At 45.8% G+C, this 19,548-nt stretch overlaps 1 protein-coding gene and 1 long non-coding RNA gene across 51 annotated transcripts in view; one reads left to right on the top strand and one right to left on the bottom strand.

Annotated features, from left to right (window-relative positions):
* The window catches only part of CTIF (cap binding complex dependent translation initiation factor), a 321,869-nt gene that overhangs the window by 11,228 nt on the left and 291,093 nt on the right, over nt 1-19,548 (top strand). The window lies entirely within an intron of this gene.
* Nucleotides 432-16,917, bottom strand: LOC146406275 (uncharacterized). The gene is made up of 3 exons (XR_014808646.1): nt 12,619-16,917; nt 2,563-3,035; nt 432-589 (listed from the first exon to the last, which is right to left on the bottom strand). It is a non-coding gene; the product is annotated as an uncharacterized LOC146406275 (long non-coding RNA).

Below are 19,548 nucleotides of genomic sequence, written 5' to 3' on the forward strand. Positions count from 1 at the left end.
CCATGACAATCCACATCTCCATGTGTCACCAAACAGGAAGATGTTAACAATGACCTTGTTTTTTTTCAGCATGCAGTTTATCTGTCTCTTGGTGTCTCTCTACAGGGCCCCCGGGCTCTTGGCAGAAGTAAGAGGCTTTCCGCTCCTTTGCACCCATGGGTTGGCTGGCATCTGTGGGGTTCATATATTCAACAGGTGCCGTGTCGGGTTATAAGCACGAGTTACCTTTGCCGCAAGGTTGTATCACCTGGTGGATGCCAGACCTGCACTCCTGACAAGCCCACTGCTGAGGGTCAGGGATTTTGAGAAAATATCCAATTTCTCCTCTTCTTCCTCCAGAATTTTTTTCCCCACGTGCTCATCTTTTCCTAGTTGCCTCAGGACTTTTAGCTTAAGGCTCCTCTTACCTCAAAGAGGAGGTAAGAGGAGCCTTTTTTTTTTTTTTTTTTTTTTTTTTTTAATCTTTTTGCCTTTTCTAGGCCTGCTCCCATGGCATATGGAGGTTCCTAGGCTAGGGGTCTAATCGGAGCTGTAGCTGCCAGCCTATGCCAGAGCCACAGCAAGGCGGGATCCAAGCCGCCTCTGCAACCTACACCACAGCTCACGGCAACGCCGGATCCTTAACCCACTGAGCAGGGCCAGGGATCAAACCCGCAGCCTCATGATTCCTAGTCGGATTCGTTAACCACTGCGCCACGACGGGAACTCCCTTACTTCCGTTTTAATGTTGCTTTGGTTTAGCGGATGTGCTTCAGATGCCTGCTGTGGGTCAGAGGCATTCCAGCGACCCTGGCAGGATCCCTGCCTCTCCTTTTCGTCTTGGTGGGGAAGACAGAATGGCCTTATGTCCGTTTTGTGTGGGAAGTGCTCGGTAAGGAGAAAGAAAAGTGTGCTGAGGCAGCCAGAAGTAGGGTGACTACAATTTTATGTCCAAATGAGACTTTTTTGAGAGTGAAAGGAGTACTATTAATTACCATGCCAGGACAGGGACGTATGGGGCTTATGGCCACATGGACCTGGGAGGATGTTGCACATGGGTATACCTGACACTGTCATCAGTCTTTTGTATTGCAGGATGCACGTAGGGATGATGGAGGGGAGGGGCTTGGCTATAAGAGAAACTGGCATCTGTTTCCTGTTTTTCTTAGGGGCTAAAGAGGAAAGCTTTATCTGTGGGCCTGTGGGCTAAGAATTCTGATGGGGCTCAGTTTAAAGCCGCAAAGTTCTATCTTATATCTCACCACGATCTCAGTGTGGGGGTTGTCAGTGGAAATTTGGAGAGGTGAAAACTACCTGGCTTGTAGGAAGTTATTGGCTACAGGTGGAAGAACACTGGACTAACAGTGGCTTAAAAAACAAGGTGGTGGGGTTCCCATCATGGCGCAGGGGAAACGAATCTGACCAGGATCTGTGAGGATGCAGGTTCCATCCCTGGCCTTGCTCAGTGGTTAAGGATCTGGCGTTGTCATGAGCTGTGGTGTAGGTCGCAGATGCGGCTCAGATCTGGCATTGCTGTGGCTGTGGTGTAGGCCAGTGGCTACAGCTCTAATTCAATCCCTAGCTTGCGAAACTCCGTGTGCCGAGGGTGTGGCCTAATAAACAAACAAACAAAACAAACAAAAAAAAGGTGTATATAGCCGAAGTCTGAAGGTAATGGTTCTAAAGTTGGTTAATTCAGTGGGTCAATGATAATTTCAAGAACTCATTCTAACCTTCCAGACAGCCATTTACAGCATTTTAGCCTTTGGCTCAAACTTGTCCCCTCATGGTCACAGTATGGTTGCCACTGCTCCACACATCATGGTCTTATGTAACTATATTCAAAGGCAGGCAGGAAGATGAGTTTCTCCTTGTGTCTTTACTTTTTTAATTAAAAAATATTAAAAACAATTTTTTTTTGCTGCACCTGCAGCATGTGGCAGTTCCTCAGGCCAGAGACTGAAGCCATGCCACAGCAGCAACCCAAGCTGCTGCAGTGACAATGCCGGATCTTTAACCCACTGTGCCATAAGAGATTTCCTCTCCTGTTGTCTTTAAACATTTTTTTTTTTACAATTAAAGTATAGTTGATGTGTAATATTATATAAGTTCATGATTTTAAAGGTTATATTCCATTTATAGTTGTTAAACATTGGCTATATTCCCTGTGTCATACAGTATATCCTTGTAGCTTCTTTATACATAATCCCCTATCTCAGTGGTGCCCTTCCCCCCTTCCCTCTCCCTCCTGGTAACCACTAGTTTGTTCTCAGTGTCTGTGAGTCTGCCTCTTTTGTGTTATATTCACTAGTTTGTTGTATTTGTTAGATTCCACATATAAGTGATATCATACAGTATTTGTCTTTGTCTGACTTATTTTGCTTATCTTAATGGTCTCCAAGTCCATCCATGTTGCCGTAAATGGCAACATTTCATGCTTTTTTTTTTTTTTTTGTCTTTTTGCCTTTTTTAAGGCTGCTCCTGAGGCATATGGAGGTTCCCAGGCTAGGGGTCTAATCGGAGCTGTAACTGCCAGCCTATGCCAGAGCCAGAGCAACGCAGGATCCGAGCCGCGTCTGTAACCTACACCACAGCTCACGGCAACGCCAGATCCTTAACCCACTGATCAAGGCCAGGGACCAAACCTGCAACCTCATGGTTCCTAGTCACATTCGTTAACCACTGCGCCAAGACGGGAACTCCAATTTCATGCTTTTTTATGGCTGTGTTGTATTCCATTATGTATATGTGTGTGTATACCACACACACACCCCATATCTTCTTTATCTATTCATCTGTTGTTGGACACTAAGGTTACTTCTATGTCTCGGACATTGTAAATAATGCTACTATGAACATTGTCATGGATGTATCTTTTCAAATTAGTGTTTTTGTTTGTTTCAGGTATATACCCAGGAGTGGATTTGCTAGGTAACATGGTAGTTCTGTTTTTAGTTTTTTGTGTTTTTTTTTAGCAGAGCCACGGAAGTGAAATGTCAGATCTTTAACCCAACTGAGCCACCAGGGAACTCCCTATTTTTAGTTTTTTGAGAAACCTCCGTAGTGTTTTCCACAGTTGGCTGCACCATTTTTGTGTCTCAGTTTATCAGGCATGAAAACTTTTCCTGGAGTCTTCCTGCTAGAATTTCCTATCAAGGTCCATTGAAGAAATGGGTCCATACTGCACTATGGAGACTGAGAAAGCACATCTTGTTGTTTTCATCTTCATCTGTAGGAAGACGTGAGCACTGTTTGCAAGGAAATGGAGAAAGGGATGATGGTTGGGTGAGCAGTGATTGTTTGCCTCACTGAGTTTCAAAATGATTTTATTGGTTTTATTTGGGGAAGTATCACCTTTATTGAGACATAATTTTGTTTATAAAATTTTTTTGTTGTTGTTGTCTTTTTGTCTTGTTGTTGTTGTTGTTGTTGTTATTGTTGCTATTTCTTGGGCCGCTCCCGCGGCATATGGAGGTTCCCAGGCTAGGGGTTGAATCGGAGCTGTAGCCACCGGCCTACGCCAGAGCCACAGCAGTGCGTGATCCGAGCCACATCTGCAACCTACACCACAGCTCACGGCAACGCCGGATCGTTAACCCACTGAGCAAGGGCAGGGACTGAACCCGCAACCTCATGGTTCCTAGTCGGATTCATTAACCACTGCGCCATGACGGGAACTCCTATAAAATTTTTTTAATAGTATAATTAAGGTATAAAAAAACAACCCCTTCCCACTGGCTCTGGCAGTTAATCTGCTTTCTTTCACTATAGTTTTGCCTTTTCTTTTCCTTTTTTCTTTTCCTTTTTGGCTGTGCCATGGAATATGGAGTTCTTTGGCTAGGGATCAGATCTGAGCTGCAGTCACGACCTAAGCTGCAGCTGTGGCAACACTGGATCCTTAACCCACTGCACCAGGCCAGGGGTAGAACCTATGTCTCAGTGTTCCCAAGACGGCATTGATCCCATTGCACCACATCAGAAACTCCTAGTTTTGCCTTTTCTAGTAATGATTTTTTCTTAACCCATAGATAACATGGGAGCATAGGACCCTAGGTTCCCATGGATGTTTTTTGTGTGGTCTCAGCAGGTAGGTTCCATGCCCCCTCCCCCCAGAAGCCCCTTTGCTTTCCTGTCACTGGGCCAGGTGGAGAAGCCTAGCAGACAGAATTTTCCAGAGGGAGGGAGCCTATGTTGCCAGTGGCCTTGATAGTGGAACAGGAGATGGCTAAAGTTCTGGCTGGTCAGTGGCAGCCAGGGTCACCTTTGCAGGCAGCTGTGGAGACTGAGAGAGGAAGTTGCTGCTCAGTGTGACTTGGACACCTTGGATCCTGCAGAGTCAGTATCCTGGTTGTGCTGATTAGGAACTCTGGCCCTAGGGGACGATTGGTAGGCACCATCTGCCTATTTCAAACCATCATCCCCCTCCTAGAAACAAACAGATCAGGCCAAGGGAAGACCACCCACTCTGGGATCCTCTGCCTTCTGCTCGGGCGGTCAGTTTTGTCCTCCTTTTCTAGCCCAGCCTTCAGTCTGTACGTCTTTGGCGAACTTAGCACTTTGCATCACTCTCAGCATTCCTAGAATTCTTACCTGATCTGCTGTCTGAGATCATAAGCACCTTAAAGATCATGTCCTTGTCTGAGCACCAGTGGATTTCCCACAGCACCCACGCTCAGGAATGCAGATCTTTTTTTGTTGTTGTTGTTTTTTGGTTTTTGGTTTTTTTTTTTTTTTTTTTGTCTTTTTGCTATTTCCTGGGCTGCTCCCGCAGCATGTGGAGGTTCCCAGGCTAGAGGTCGAATTGGAGCTGCAGCCGCCGGCCTAAGCCAGAGCCACAGCAACTCGGGATCCGAGCCACGTCTGCAACCTACACCACAGCTCACGGCAACGCCGGATCGTTAACCCACTGAGCAAGGGCAGGGACCGAACCCGCAACCTCATGGTTCCTAGTCAGATTTGTTAACCACTGCGCCACGACGGGAACTCCTGGTTTTTGTTTCTGTTTGTGGCTGCATCTACGACATGTGGAAGTTCCTAGGCCAGAATCAAACCTGAGCCACAGCAGTGGTAATGCCAAGTCCTTAACTACTAGGCCACCAGGGAACTCCACAAATCTTTTTTTTTTATATATAAAGCAAAATGCATATTTATAGAATGAAGGAGGCATTTATTCACTTTGGACATCTCTCCAGATTCTAAACCAGTTCAGTGTGGCACACAGCACAGCGCCCTGGGTAAGGATGAGGATATATTCCTTCTCCTTTTCCAGAAGAAAGGTAATCCACCAGGCTGTTATGGATTGAATTGTATCCTCTGCAAAAGTACATTGTAGCCCAGTACCTTGGAATGTGACTTTATTTGGGGGGGGGCCCTTAAAGAGGTGATTAAGGTAAAATGAGGTCCTATGAGTGGCCCTAATCCAGCATGACTGGTTTCCTTAAAAGAAGACATAGGACACAGGTAAGATACAGACTTAGGATGCCTGGGACAACCAAGTCCAAGGTGGCCATCTGCAAGGCCAAGTAGAGAGGGCTCATAAGAAATCAGCCTTGTTGACACCTTAATCTCACAATTCTAGCCCCCACTATGAGAAAATAAATTTCTCTTGTCTAGGCCACCCAGTTTGTGCTGTTTTGTTACAGAAGCCAGGCTCTAAATCCAAACTTAAGTGACTCCAAAACCTGAACTCTTAGCTCTGTGAGCTGTTGTGATTGGGCCGTGGGGGAGGTTGTCAACTCAGGGATTGAACAGGTAGATTACTGCTGAAACCCTGGGGCAATCCAATAATAACTTAACCTAATGTTTGTTAAATATTAGTGTGTTAAAGTGCTCACTGAGCATTTGCATGTATTATCTTTTCCTTTTTTTTTTGAATAGCTGTACCTGAGGCATATGGAAGTTCTCTGGGCCAGGGGTTGAATTGAAACTGCAGTTGTGACTACACCATAGCTTGTGCAATGCCAGATCCTTAATCCACTGAGCAAGGTTGGGTCTTTAACCTGCTTAGCCATAACAGGAACTTCCTACATGTGTTATCTTAATTAACCTTCTATTTTATAGGAGAGACAATGATGGCATGGAGAGATTAAGTAATTTACCCTAGGTTGCACAGCTCATAAGTGGCATGGTCCATTTTGCTATTTTGAGTTTTGCATCTTTTTAAGATTTTTATTTTTTCTATTATAGTTCATTTATAGTGTTCTATCAATTTCTGCTATACAGCAAAGTGATCCAGTCATATTCATATATATATACACATATATACACACACATATACATATACACACACATATATACACACAAGTATATATACACATATACACATATATACATATACACACATATATACATATATATACACACATATATACCTATATATGTATATATATATACACATGCACATTCTTTTTCTCACATTATTGTCCATCATGTTCCATCACAAATGACTAGATGTAGTTCCCTGTGCTATTCAGCAGGATCTCATTGCTCAGCCACTCCAAATGCAATAGTTGCATCTACCAACCCCAAACTCCCCATCCATCCCACTCTCTCCCCTTCCCCCTTGGCAACCCCAAGTCTGTTCTCAAAGGCTGTGAGTTTGTTTCTTTTCTGTAGAAAGGTTTATTTGTGTGGTGTATTAGATTCCAGACATAAGTGATATCATGTGATGTTTGTCTTTCTCTTTCTGACTGACTTCACTTAGTATGAGAGTCTCTAGTTCCATCCATGTTGCTGCAAATGGCATTATTTTGTTCTTTTTTTATGGCTTAGTAGGAGTTTTGCATCTTAACCATCACATACGCGGATTGACAAGTTATGCTGAGGTCCTCTTGCCATATTCTGGGAAGGTCACTGGTCTTAGGTCTCCCATCAAGGACCTGGGTGTTCCTGGGTTTTCTCTTTGGTGACCTCAGGGACCTCAGGGATAATATCTAATGTCCCTGATTGTCTTCTAATGTCCCCAGTGCAAGGCCTCTGAGACAGGGATTATGTCCTCTGTGCAGACTGGCACAGGGAAAGAATCCCTGTGATGTCATCTTCTGTACCTGCCTGCACCTCAAGTAGCAGCTCTGCATCTCCCTGATTTGGCCACTTGGATCTATGACTTGACACTTTGCTTCTTCCTTATAAAATTAATTTTTTTCAGAGTTCCCTCATGGCTCAGTGGGTTAAGGATCTGACACTGACACTGCTGTGGCTCTGTTACAGCTGTGGCTCAAGTTCAGTCCCTGGCCTGAGAACATCTGCATGCCGTGGATGCAGTCAAAACAATTAATAATAAAAATTATTATTATTGTTATTTTTTATTTGTTTTTCAGGGCTGCACCCACAGCATATGGAAATTCCCAGGCTAGGAGTGGAATTGGAGCTATAGCTGTGACCTACACCACAGCTCATGGCGATGCTGGATCCCTGACCCCAGTGAGCGAGGCCAGGGATTGAACCCGCATCCTCATGGATACTAGTCAGATTTGTTTCCACTGCACCACAATGGGAATTCCAATAATAAAAATTATTTTTTCTGTAGGGTAGAAATTATCCCCACCCTGTGCTAGGCCCCATTCTAGGTCTTTTAAGGATGTGGTCTTTGAGTTTTATCAGCCCCAGGATATGGGGAAACCGGTGCTGGTGAGTGGATGTAACGTATCTTCTTCCTCTGGGTTAACTGTGACCTCATTCATGCCAGAGAGAAATTGGGGCCTTGCACCTTAGGAGCCCATGTTGAGCCAGGAACTCTGTGTCTTTAGCCTTATCTTGTTTCTGTTTCGCTTGAGCCCCAGGTAGATGGCAGGTGATGGGGAAGGTGAGGAGAGGGTGGTGGCCTGGATCTAGGATTCCGTAGACTGAAAACAGGGTAGAAAGAACAAGGACAAGCTTGGCTGGGGAACCTGCTTGTGCACCCTCTCTGGCAGCCCAGCCCCTGGTTTATCCTCATAAAGTTTTAATGATTTTAGTTATTTCATTAGAGCCAGGTTTATTTAATGTGATAGATTTTCAATCCAGAAAAGCAGTTGCATGTCTTTCAAAGTTCCCAGTTCCCCAGCTGCCTGCTTGTGACCTCCATAGCTCTGGAAACCCAAGCTCTGTGGCTCCAGCGTTCAGACAGCTGGGAAGGGGCCTGCGGGTCCCAGTGGCTGAGGACCCCCTGCACCCAGTGGCCTTTGGATCCCAGTGGCTGACTGCTCTAGACAGGTGGTTGTCAGCAGCACCAGGCGTTATTGCCCCCGGTTCTTTTGTGAGGAGTGGGCAGGGCTAACCCACTTCTTCCAGTTGAAGCAAGAAAATAAAGGCAACTTGGTCATGGCCACCTACCACACTTGTCAGTGAAAAAAAAAAAAAAAAAGGGCTGGTCAAACACCCTTTCTATGCATTAAAGTATAGCATTCAGGTCACTGATAGCGTCCAGGCTGATTTTCAGTCGAGTATCTACAAACAAGTTAACAATTTAAAGCCAATATTTATTTAAATATGCATTAAAGAAAGAAACATAGGAGTTCCCGTCGTGGCTCAGTGGTTAACGAATCCAACTAGGAACCATGAGGTTGCGGGTTCGATCCCTGGCCTTGCTCAGTGGGTTAAGGATCCAGCATTGCCATGAGCTGGGGTGTAGGTTACAGATGTGGCTCGGATCCCTCATTGCTGTGGCTCTGGCGTAGGCCGGCGGCTACAGCTCTGATTAGACCCCTAGCCTGGGAACCGCCTTATGCCACGGGAGCAGCCCAAGAAATGGCAAAAAAAAAAGAAAATGTAACTAGTACATACAACTTGTGATTTCATCATTGCTTAGCAGGAAGCTTAGTTTCATAAAAAGTCAAGATGAGGTTAAGAATAATACACCTGGTACCTAGGTATGACAGAAAACTCCAAGGTGGTGAATTTTGCGAAATGCTGCAAAAGTAAGTTTGGGTTGGGTTTCTGTCACTTGGCACCAGGAGAGTTTTGAATAATACATGACCAATTTCAGCCCAAGGCTACTTCTTTTCATGTTAACAAATGCAGGTTTCAAAGTATTGATTTACACAAAACTTATATATGTATGACTGTAATTTGAATTCATCAAAGGTGGTCATTACTTAAAGACAATCTTAGTGAATGTTTGTAAAACAAAGAATCCTTTTATATAATATCCAGTTTCTTTCAACAGCCAATTTAGACTTTTAAACAATACCTTCTATTATCCAGGATTTTGATAACCAAAAACTTCCTAATTTGTTACCTGAATAACTTCGGCATAACCAACAGCTAGATGTTTAAATGTCGGCAAGATCACATTAGCATCAAATGTGCTGCAGTAAAAATGTTGTTTGGAGTTCCCACTGTGGCACAGCAGGTTAAGGATCCAGTGTTGCTGCAGCTGTGGCTTGGATTCTATTCCTGGCCTTGGGATTTCCATGTGCTGCAGATACAGTAAAAAAAAGTGGGGAAAAAAAAGAATGTTCTGTTTAACATCCTTTCGCCAATTAATAATAAATACTCTTGTCTAAAGGTAACTAAGAGATGGAGTTCCCTTCGTGGCTCAGTGGTTAATGAACCTGACTAGGATACATGAGGATGCAGGTTCGATCCCTGGCCTCGCTCAGTAGGTTAAGGATCCAGCGTTGCCGTGAGCTGTGGTGTAGGCTGGCGGCTATAGCTCTGATTAGACTCCGAGCCTGGGAACCTCCATATGCCGAGGGTGCAGCCCTAAAAAGCAAAAAATAAAATAAGGGGAGTTCCCGTCGTGGCGCAGTGGTTAACGAATCCGACTAGGAACGATGAGGTTGCGGGTTCGATCCCTGCCCTTGCTCAGTGGGTTAACGATCCGGCGTTGCCGTGAGCTGTGGTGTAGGTTACAGACGCGGCTCGGATCCTGCGTTGCTGTGGCTCTGGCGTAGGCCGGTGGCTACGGGTCTGATTGGACCCCTAGCCTGGGAACCTCCATATGCCATGGGAGCGGCCCAAGAAATAGCAAAAAGACAAATAATAATAATAATAATAATAATAAAAATAAAAATAAAGTTAACTCAGGGGTGCATTTTAGAGCCCGCTCATCCTAGTGAACCTGACAAAATTTTACGATCTAAATTTGAGTAAACTCAGCTCATCAAGAGGAGTTATGCTGAAACTTGTAACATTGGACTCAACATTTTTAGGCCAGAATATTTTCTTCCATATTGTGACTGATGGTGACCATATTTTCTGTATCACAAATCAGGATGTGCATTGGAATATTTGAAATCAAGATTCCTACCACCTGTTACTATATATCTAGATCAGGACTATGGGGTCTCATTCTCAAATTTGTTGACATACACATTCGCTTCATACACATTCAAAATTCCTTGAAAAAAATAAAAACATTTGTCCTACCTTCAGATCCTTCTGAGACCTGCTTTCTTTTTCTACCTTCCCCCCAAATATCTTAGCTCCTTAACAGTTCTGTTCTCAGTACAAGGCACGTGGAGGGTTTCTACATCACCAAGCACTTCTCGGTCCCCAGCTGGGTGTCCTACAGTTCAGCTTATTTTTTTTTTTTTTAAATTAACACAGTTTCGTGACATTAAACAATTTATTTATTTATTTTTTGTCTTTTTGCTATTTCTTTGGGCCGCTCCCGCGGCATATGGAGGTTCCCAGGCTAGGGGTTGAATCGGAGCTGTAGCTACTGGCCTACGCCAGAGCCACAGCAACGTGGGATCCGAGCCGCGTCTGCAACCTACACCACAGCTCACGGCAACGCCGGATCGTTAACCCACTGAGCAAGGGCAGGGACCGAACCCGCAACCTCATGGTTCCTAGTCGGATTCGTTAACCACTGCGCCATGACGGGAACTCCGAGTTCAGCTTATTTTTGACACTGTCTACCTAGAGACAGCATCAGATCCCACAGGTTAAGTGGTCAGTCCTATAACTTCCACTGCCCATCCCCAACTTCAAGATGCTGTGCCTCTGACGGGCTTTCAGTGACCTGCTCCTTCAGTCCTATTTCTATGTTTTTTTTTTTAATTACTCGATGAATTTATTACATTTATAATTGTACAATGATCATCATAATCCAGTGGTCCTATTACTATGTTAGAGCAGCTCACAGAACTCAGAGAAATATTTTACTCGCTAGATTACCATTTTCAGGAACAGTCAGATGGAAGAGATGCATAGGGCAAGGTTGACGAAAGGGCTCGGGGCTTCCATGCCCCCCTGGAGCACACCACTCTCCCCAGATCTTCCTATGTCCATCAACCTGGAAGCTCTCTGAATCCCATCTCTTTGGGTTTTTAGGGAGGCTTTGTTACCAGCATACCTGATTTAATCACTGGCTGTTGGCCATCCATTCAGCTTTCAGCCCCTCTCCCCTACATGAAGATCAAGGGTGGGACTGAAATTTCCTACCCTCCCATCACAGGGTTGGTTCCCCTGGCAACCAACCCCCATCCTTAGGTTTCCCAAAGTCACTTCGCGAACATAAACCCAGTTGTGGTGGAGGGGGTTTGTTAAGAATATCAAGACACCTTTATAGCTCTTATAAATTCCAAGGGTTTTAGACAGTCTGTGTCAGGTATGGTTGAAAACGAAAAATATATTTCTTGTAATAAATTACAATATCACATTTTTAAAAATTAAATTTTTTTTTTTTTTTTTTTGTATTTTATGTCCTTATCCATGGTATATGGAAGTTCCCAGACCAGGGATTGAATCCAAGCTGCAGCTGTGACCTACGCCACAGCTGCGGCAATGCAGGATCCTTTTAATCCACTGTGCTGGGCTGGTGATTGAACTCACACCTCTGCAGTGACCCATAACTGCTGCAGTTGGATTCTGAACCCACTGCGCCACAGCAGGAACGCCTCACATTCCTTTATTAATGTAACAGAACATTAAAGCTGGGGTCTGCATTCTTACCCCATCCCCTGAAATCCAAGCAAACAAAAGGATATTTTGCTGTGTTATTTGTAGAAGCAGATAGCTTTGTGGCCTGAACAAATGATTGAAATTTAAGGGCCTACTCTAGTTTCTATTGCTGTGTAACAAATCACGCACAAACTTAGTGGCTTAAACAATAATAATCCTTTATTCTGCTTAGGAGCCTGCCATTTGGGAAGGGTTCAATAGGTACAACTCATCTCTGCTCCACATGGTATGGGTGGGATGGCTGCTTGGGCTTCCTCAAAGCATGCTGGCTCAGTTTCAAAAGTCAGTGTCGCAGTGGAGTTACTGTGTGGCACAGCAGGTTAAGGATCTGGCATTGTCATTGCAGTGGCTTGGGTTGCTGCTCTGGCATGGGTTTGATCCCTGGCCTGTGAACTTTTGCATGCTGCAGCTGTGGGGAAAAAAAAAAGTGAATGTCCTGAGACAAAAGGAGAAACTGATTTCCCAAAGCTTGACCTGGAAACCTCGGTGTCCTTTCCAGATACTATGTATTGCACAGTCACTAAGGCCACATTCAAGATGAAGGGACAGGAGTTCCTGTTGTGGCTCAGTGGTTAATGAACCCAACTATGTATCCATGGGGACATGAGTTTGATCCCTGGCCTTGCTCAGTGGGTTAAGGATCTGGCATTGCCATGAGCTGTGGCATAGCTCATAGACATGGCTCAGATCCTGTGTGGCTGTGGTGTAGGCCAGCAGCTGCAGCTCTGATTCGACCCCTAGCCTGGGAACCTCCATATGCTGTGGGTGCAGCCCTAAAAAGACAGAAAAAAAAAAAAGATGAAGTGACAAGACCCTATTTCTTGATGGGCAGGGTATCAGGGTTTTGGGGCCCGTGTTTTAAACTACAAGAACTGGTCTTACAGGAACGGAGTGTCTGTCCTTCTCACAGACCTTCACTGAGGTTTAGATTTCTTGCAGTCTTTTATAGGAGGATGAAAAAAGCAGTGTCTGTAAAACCCTGTTGGTATTGTTTGAACACAGTTATAGTTAGTAAAGTTCCCTTCTATATGCTAATCCTTTAACAAGTGGCTTCCTCTTGTCACAGGTGTGAGGGCATCTTCATTTCATCAGTCACTCCTGGAATTTGCTGAAACACGGGCGTGCAGGCCCTTGGCCCGGCTGGGTGGGAATCTTCCTTGGCAGGGCCATCCTCAGACACTGGCCTTCCCAGAGGGACTCTGCTTTGACAGGACCCTGTGCTGGCTACGGGGAGCTACAGAGACATGGGGAGACAGCCATCCTGTGCCCACAGTAATGTGGATGGACAGCAATGGCCTCACTGTCACTTTTTTCCAGGCTGTCCTCTTCCACTGGGGGAACACAGTGTGAGTGTGTCTGTCCCGAATGCAGTGTGGACAACTTCTCGTTCCCTTTCTGGGGCTCTTGATTTTAGGGAGGCCTGCAAGGGCAGAGACCTGATTCCAGCCTTGTCAGATGACTTCCTACTCTTGTTTTCCTCATCTGTGAAACAGGGTATTGGGTCTGGTCCAGGGGTCACAGACTCAACCAGCCCACTGCCTGTGTTCGTAAGTGACATGTTCTTGAAGCACAGTCACGCTTGTTACTTTGAGTATATCTGTGGTTGCCTTTTGCAGCAGGGACTGTGGGGACCACAGAGTCTAAGATACTTGCTCTCTGGCACTTTACAGAAAGTTTGTAGACCCCTGGTCTAGAATAATGGTTTTCAAATTTCATTTTATTTATCTATTTATCTATTTTTTTCCTTTTTTTATTGTAATCTATTGTTCTTTCCCCAATACGTTTTTTTTTCTACTGTACAGCATGGTGACCCAGTCACACATACACGTATACATTCTTTTTTCTCACATTATCATGCTCGATCATAAGTGACTAGACATAGTTCTCAGAGCTGCCCAGCAGGATCTCATTGCTAATCCATTTCAAAGGCAATAGTCTTAATAGTCTATTAACCCCAAGCTCCCAATCCATCCCACTCCCTTCCCCTCCCCCTTGGCAACCACAAGTCTATTGTCCAACTCCATGATTTCCTTTTTTGTGGAAAGGTTCATGTGTGCCTTCTATCCATTTTTTTTGTATTAATATTTTTTGCTTTTTAGGGCTGCTGGTGCAGCATATGGAAGTTCCCAGGCTAGGAGTTGAATCAGAGCTACAGCTGCTGGCCTACACCACAGCTCACAGCAACACTGGATCCTGGACTCACTGAGCGAGGCAAGGGATCGAACCTGCATCCTTATGGATACTAGTTGGTTTCGTTACCGCTGAGCCATGATGAGAACTCCTCAGATTTCATCTTAGCCATCTATTTTTTTTCTTGAAATAACAAAAATTTTTATTTGTCAGTAAGCTGTCACAACATTGTAAATCAACTATACTTCAGTAAAACTTTAAAGAATGAAAAAAAAAGTCAGTTCTTCTAATACCTTGTGCCAGGCACTGTACCAAGTGCTTTTAAATTATTAACTGGTTTAACCTTCTAAAAACCCCACAAGATGGGTATTATTGTTATCATTCCCATTTAGAGACGAGGAAATGGCGACAGAGTTAACTGAGAGGTTAAGTAACTTGCCTAAGGTCACAGAGCAAATAAGTGGCAAAGGTAAGATTCACATTTTGGCAAAGTTCATGTTCTTACCCACTGCTCCATGCTGCTCCCTGGCGTCCTCATAGGAAAAGTAGGAGGAGCAAGGCTGGATGGCTACAGTTGATATGGGGTGGTCAGCATCTCCCCGCATCTTTCAGGTTCTTTCTCTGCAGCCCCCAGAATCCCCAGGACCATATATCTGATAACCTCTGGAGGCTGTAAGATTAGCACATTAGTAGGGTCCTAAGCTATAAGCTCTATAAAAGGGGACTTGAACTTGTTGGGGTCTCTGCAAGAGGAACTGACTCTGGTTGTTGGGAACTCAAGTGGCTTTGGACTGTAGAGAGCTCTGTTCCCTGGGACTCCAGACAAATGATCATAATTATGCCCAATAACAAATGAGTGCTCAGAGACCAAGGTCCACATTTCAGAACAATAACTGGGAGAAGGCATCTTTCAATTAATTGCAATGCCCCAAACAAATATTAGAACTAGTAAATCTCTTCGGAGTCGGTTCTCTGGGCCAGAGTGATTTACCTCAGAATTGAGCCATAAAATTCAACCACGCCAACTTCCTGCACTGAATGATACCTTTTTAGCTCCGTCTTAGCAATAACTCTAAATCAAGGGGAGTTAAGAGATTAGTGGGAGCCTGGGGCTGTGGAGAGGCCTGGGGCTGTGGAGAGGCCCCTGGGGGGGGCTTCCCTAGGTACAGATTAATTGTCTTGATGGAGCCCACCCTCCCTGTAAGGACAGTCTTCGGGGAGGCAATATAGCTTTCTCTGCCCTTTGGAGCAGAGGGGGTGAGGGTGACTCACTTTTACTGCTGCTGGAAAGCTGACCTTGATCTTGGTGGTGGTGTGAAGGTGATTGGGATCTTGGAGGAGAGTTTATTCTTGGTGTTCTGACTGGTTCCAGTAATGGTATCTATTCAATTTAGTGATTTAAGAAGATTGCTTGTTCCTAGGGCCCCCCAGACGCCCCACCCTGGCCTGCAGCTCCTCTGTCCTGTACAAAAAGGTGTCTCCTGTTCTGAGGTTTTTGCTGTCCCTGCCTTTTCTCCTAGGTTTGTGTCCCTAACTGCCTGGGTGGGGCTTAGGACCACCTAGGGCATGTAAGGGGGGTCTTCCTAGTGCTTCCCTCCTGCCCAGGGTCCCTGGCCCTGCCCCTTACCCAGCCAGCACACCACTCCTCCCCCCACCCCCAAATGATGAAATCATCTTTCTGACAACCTGAATCCCACTTCCTTCTCAGAGATTTTCTATGCAGAGGAAAGACTTTTCTTTCTTTTCTTCTCTTTTGTTTATTTATGTGTTTATTACCAAGGGCTGCACCCGCTGCATATGGAGGTTCTCCGGCCAGGGGTCAAATCGGAGCTACAGCTGCCGGCCTTTGCCGCAGCCACAGCAACACCAGATTAGAGCCACATCTGCAACCTGTATCACAGCTCGTGGCAACACCGGATCCTTAACCCACTGAGCAAGGCCAGGGATTGAACCTACAACCTCGTGGATACTAGTCCAGTTCGTTACTGCTGAGCCACAATGGGAACTCCCAGGAAAGGCTTTTTTAAGTCTTCCAGTTTCTTCTCTATTGCTTTTAGGCCATGCTTTGCCCTCCCTCAGTTTATCCAAATTGGGGTTTTCCTTATTCTCAGAGCCAGCTTTTCTGGAGTGCTCCCTCCTGGTCGCCACTCTCCCTGCATTCCTGCCTGTTTTAGGTGTGACTGGACTTGATCATTGGGTGTCCCGAAGGCTAGAAGGTCCCAAGGCCAAAGGGGCTTTAGCGGGAGTGGGTGGTATCCCTTCTTTCCCAAGATGCTTTGCCTGTTGCCTGGAGTGGGAGCAGGGGTCTGGTGGGCCTGTGGGGAAAGACTGCTGGGGTGGGGTTGGGTGGGGTACAGGTTAGTGCCTCAGTCCTGGGGCAGCTCCTTGTGCTGCAGATGGCTCCCTCCCCAGGACTCAGTGAAGGTCCCCAAAGCCTGGCTCTACCATATTCTAGAAGAATATTTGATCTCATTCTTATGATTAATGGTAGATGGAAATCAGCGGGTACTTGAAAAAAGTGAGGCTGTTTTATTTGGGGGATATTTTGGAAAATAGAAGCATGGTTCTCGTTGAAGACGCCTTAACTTGTGTGTGGTTTTATTTTCAACAGCTTATAAAACGTTATTGTAAATGTGGCACTACCATTGCCTTAAAATACATAAAAGTGAAGAGTTCCCATTGAGGCTTAGTGGGTTAAGGACCTGATGTTGTTTCTGAGGATGTGGGTTCGATCTCTGGCCTCATTCAGTGGGTTAAGGATCTGGTGTTGCTGCAGGCTGTGGTGTAGGTCTCAGATGAGGCTCAGATCCAGTGGCATAGGCCTTAGCTGCAGCTCCTATTCAGCCTGCAGGTTCCTAGCCTGAAACTTCCATATGCTGTAGGTGTGGCTGTAACAAGAAAAAAAAAGGAAAGAAAAAATTCACTTAAATACTGTGTTAATTTTTGCGTATTGTATCCCTTTCCCCTTTTAGTAGCAATGGTTGATTGGCAGCTATGCTAAAGAATTTTGAATCCTTAATTAGCTTGGTTTTTAAATTTGTTTATATCCTGTTTATTATGGCATTACCGTTTTCCACAGAGCCTGAGCCCTGCCTTCAGGCTTCATCAGCAGCACATTCTCTGCAGGGTACAGTAGGTCCTTGGTATCCAGAGGTTCTGTATCCACAGATTCAACCATCATCTCCTGGAAAATTCTATGGGATCTGTTGTTGGTTGAATCCATGGTTAAATTCGAGGGCCTGCTGTAAGGGACTTGAACTTCCATGGGTTTGGGTTTCCATGGCGGGGGGTGGGGTGGGGTGGCGAGGGGGTGGTTCCTGGAACCAACCCTCCCAATATCCTCCCCTCTCCGTGGATACGGAGGGACAACTGTATCTAGTTTTAGTTGTGCTTCCCCCTGACCAGGGCTTTCCTTTCCCCCCTTTAAAGGAAACAGCTGAGAAATTGCCTGATTGTTGTACCCTTATGTAACAGTTGCCACTCATTTGTGTCAAATTTTATAATTTACCAAGTGTTCCCATGCTTCATATGTGGGGTGGGTTGGAATTATTATTATGGCCACTTTACAAAGATATTGGTTAGAACCACTGAGGTCCAAGATGACAGAAGATTCCACATCCTGTAGACCTTGAGCTTCTTTACACGCTCTTTTGTAGCACATTAGCACAAGCAAAGTGACACACCCACAGGGGCCATGGCAGTTCCAAGGCCAACCATAAAAGACCACAAGTGGGCGTGGCCCAATTCCTAGAAATCCCTGCCCCTTCTCTAAGATAATTAGAATACCCCTCCCACGCATTAGCATATGAACATACCCAGCCCATAACAACTAACCGCCCCCCATCTCACGGCCACCTCTTGCCTTCTGAGACAGCCCACAGTCTGTCTATGGAGTGCTTATCTCTAAATTAACCTGCTTTCACTTTGCTGTAGTTCGCTCTTGAATTCTCTGTGCCAAGCGAAGGACTCTCACGCAGCAGCCCTTCCCAGGGACTCCCCTGAGACCTAGGACATGACCATCCTCTAATGTCCCATTTTTCCAGCAACACCCTTAGAGATTAAAAGTTTCATGTAGGGCTTGGCAGCTGACACCAGACCACATCCTCTCACAGTCGGTCTTGTTTCTTTTTACTGCATCATGGAATTGGCCACAGGCCTCTGTATTTTAGCTCCCTCATCTGTAAAATGGGGTCATAACAGTGCTTATTTCCTGGTGGCCAGTGGGAGGTAGGAGTGAGCTGTTACATGTACTTAGGATGCTGCCTGTGACAATATGTGTGAGCTCTTAGGAGGGGTGGTTATAGACCCTCTCTTATGTGCCGGACTCTCGGGGGAACAGATCATGTAGCTTAGGCACGCCATCCAGAAATGCAGGTAAAACCCCCAGTTAAGCATCATACAAGTGGGAAGGTTGGTCCTGTGTTTGCATGGCTGTCCCACACCATGTGTCTCAGGCTCCAGCCTCCTGAAGTAGTGCCAGGGCGTCCTATCAGGAGGCCACCTGTAGAGCTGACCCTTCAGGTGGGGATCTTGGTGTGCTTGATGGGCTTTTAAACCTGCAGCAGATGTTGCCAGCCTGATTTGCAGACTGAGCCTGTGGTCATTGGGCATTCTGGCTCCCAGCATTGTCTCACTACTACCTTCTCAGTGTCACCAAGTGTACACATACCCTCCCCCCCCCCAACACCACAAAGGGATACAACCATCAATAGGAGGAGCGTGTGGTATGTAAAGGAATTCATTCATTCATTCAACCAGTATGTACTACAATATTCCAGGCCGTATTCTAGCTTCTGAGGGTGCAGTGTGAGCAGGACAGAGCCTCGTAAACCTTTCTGACTACAGGCAAGCACCTAAGTGCACGCTGTGAAGGGGGATAAAGCAAGGCCACTGGCTGGAGGGGCTGGGAAGGGGGTGGTTACTCCAGTGGAAAGGACAGAGTCTGGAGGGGTGAGGATCCTGGTCTGTTGGATGGGGCTGGAGGAGAGTGAGCAGGGGAGAGCACCGGGCCAGCCGGCAGTGATATCAAGGGGGCCAGATCTTGATGGACTTGGACTTATAGTAGTACAGGAAGCCTTTGGAGGCTTTGGAGCCCTCACATGTGATCCTAGCACGGGGCTGGGATTTTATTTTATTTTATTTTATTTATTTATTTATTTTTTTTGGTCTTTTTGCTATTTCTTGGGCCGCTCCTGCGGCATATGGAGGTTCCCAGGCTAGGGGTCTAATCGGAGCTGTGGCTGCCAGCCTACGCCAGAGCCACAGCAACGCAGGATCCGAGCCGCATCTGCAACCTACACCACAGCTCATGGCAATGCCGGATTGTTAACCCACTGAGCAAGGGCAGGGACCGAACCCGCAACCTCATGGTTCCTAGTCGGATTCGTTAACCACTGCGCCACAACGGGAACTCCGGGGCTGGGATTTTAGAACCTCTAGCATCTCCTGCAGTTTCAGCTTATCCAAGTGCCCCCTGCATCATATCCCTCAGGTATGTGGCCCCCATTTGGGACATTCCAGAGCTCTCCTAGGGCTGATGTACACCCTCAG

Source organism: Sus scrofa, chromosome 1 (assembly GCF_054392235.1).
Source record: "Sus scrofa isolate SSC_HxYL_T2T_F1_AM1 chromosome 1, Sscrofa_HxYL_maternal_Yorkshire_Landrace_v2.0, whole genome shotgun sequence".
NCBI lineage: Eukaryota > Metazoa > Chordata > Mammalia > Artiodactyla > Suidae > Sus > Sus scrofa.